The following is a 2,267-nucleotide window of genomic DNA, read 5'->3' on the forward strand; positions in this document are numbered from 1 at the left end:
GGCCCCTGGAGAAGGTGGATAATGCTGAGTTCATCGCCCCACTGGGCCAGCTGTGAGGTCTTCCCGGGAAACAGCCCGCCAGCCTAGTTAGCATGCCAGAGAACGGTCCTCTTCCCCTGGCCAGCCGAGACCGGCTGGTGGCGGGGCGGGTAGAGGGGGCTGGAAGGGGACTCAGAGGCAGATGGGCTGTTTGGAGCCCAGAAAGGCCCCCATGCCACCCCTGCCTCCACCTGGACTTTTAGTCCACACCCCCTCTCCTCCCCAGGGTAGAACTCACAGCCCAGGCCTGAGGTCACCGGTTGGTCACTCCAATCTCCCCTCCATTCCGAGTCCCAGCCATGATCCCCTCCTCCTTTGGTCCTCACTTTGTCCCCCGCGCTGTCCCCCACCCCCATTTTTGGCCTGAACTCGACAGAGGAAACAGCAGCTGGCAAACTCCGAAAGCTGGAATGAGAGAGATTCACAAACCAGATGTGCTCTCGCGGAGGGAAGGGAGAGGGGGATGGGAGTGAAAGGAAGAGGAGCGCTCAGGGCCCCCGTCCCACAGCAGCATCCCTTTGGGCCGGGGCAGGGGGACTGGAGGTGCACGTCTCCCACAGGTCAGGGCTGCACAAGGATCTCGAGAGATGTGAAAGAACTTCCTTTCCATCAGGGACGGTGGAGAAAGCCCTAGGAATCTCAAGTGTGAAGGCTGAGGCCTGTCTGTGATTTCCTTCAGGGAGAAGAGGGGAGGAAAGAAACAAATAACCTACTTCGGGGCAGTCTACACAGCCAAGGGAAGCCTCACTTGGAGGCAGAGGGAGCTGCAGTGCGGTGGGGTAGGAAACTTGTAATCTGCTTAGAGCCAGCAGCCAACCCCACTGCCCTCAGCTGCGCCTTCCACATCTGATGCCAGCACCCAGGAAACCCACCTCTGTGGCCTTAGCTGAGGGAACAACACGGCCCTAAGTTCAGGAGTAACTAGTGGCCTCCCCTGCCTCCTGCCCCTCATGAGACTTGGGGCTTTATACGGATATGAACTAACATTTTTCAACATGGTCACTCTGTGTCAGCCACTGAGCTGAAACACTTTGTACACATTAACTCATTTAGATCCTCAAACCCTGTGACACGGGTACTGTTGCAATCCCCATCATACAGATGAGGGAACTGAGGTACAGAGCGATTAGTGACTGAACCGGCAGTTCCTCACTGGCCACGATGATGGAGCCACAAGAAGGATGAAGAAGGGAAACGGCAGGGTCCTCTGGCGCTGGGAGTGGGGACAGGGATTACAGGAGGTGGCAGTGGCCTTCAGGGCTCCTCAGAGAGGAGGGGAGAAGGTGGAGAAGATGGAAAGGGACAAGAACGGGACAGAAGAGGGAAGAGAGAAGGGAGAAGAAGGAGAGGACTACGGAGGGAGAGCGAGCGAGGTTGCAGAGAGAACGCCAGGACACAGGGGCCGTCTGTTCTCAGCTTTGCCCAGAGATGAATGTGACCGCCATGCTAACTCTGGCCAACACCCCTGCCCCCCCTCAAACCCAGGCACCCAGCCCAGCCATGGCCCCCAGGGCCACCAAGATGGAGCCAGAACAGGAGGTGTAGGGTTGGGTGTGCATCCAGACACAACACGGACCCCGCTGCCCTGCTTAAGCCTTGGCTGTCGTCCTGTCCCATTCTGGGACCTTGGGGGCAGGGTGGGGAAGGGCGGTGAGAGGGCCTGACCAGAGTAGAGAGAGTGACAGGGAAGTACAGCCCTGAGGGAGTCTTCTCCAGAGAAGGGGACCCATCTGTTGATCCCCTTGGGAGCAGAGATGGAGAGGAAGAGAGATGGTGAGATTTCCTAAAGACCCAGGAGACCTGAGACAGGGTAAGCATGAAAGAGACCCCTGAGACCCTTTTCAAGAGCAGACACAGCAGAGGGAGAGATAGGCTGTGTATCAGGGGATGTTTTCTAAAAGGAGACACATGATATATCTAAGGGAACAGAGGAGCCAGGGGGTGGCCAGGGGGTGGGGGACAGAGCCTGCAGGAATCTAAACTTTCAAACATATGGGGGTGGGACAGCAGGGGCCTCTCAGACCCTAACCAAGAGCTTTTCACTGAATTTTATGTATTTTGGGTGTTACCCGGTGGCTCCTTCCCCGCAGCTCAACGAGGCTCAGACACATTTTTGTCATTCCTGAGTCTGGGCCTCTGCTTTGCGGCCTGGACAGACAGACAGGATGGCTTGGGCTGCTGGGGGAGGGGAAGGGTCTCCCCCTCCATCCTGAGTCAATATTGATTCA

General features: G+C 57.3%; 1 protein-coding gene across 1 annotated transcript in view; it reads right to left on the minus strand.

Moving 5' to 3' along the window:
- The window catches only part of LRP1 (LDL receptor related protein 1), an 80,172-nt gene that overhangs the window by 73,102 nt on the left and 4,803 nt on the right, over nt 1–2,267 (minus strand). The gene's annotated exons all lie outside the window — the stretch shown is intronic.

Source organism: Neophocaena asiaeorientalis, unplaced genomic scaffold (assembly GCF_003031525.2).
Source record: "Neophocaena asiaeorientalis asiaeorientalis breed wild unplaced genomic scaffold, Neophocaena_asiaeorientalis_V1.1 scaffold134, whole genome shotgun sequence".
In the NCBI taxonomy this organism is placed as follows: domain Eukaryota; kingdom Metazoa; phylum Chordata; class Mammalia; order Artiodactyla; family Phocoenidae; genus Neophocaena; species Neophocaena asiaeorientalis.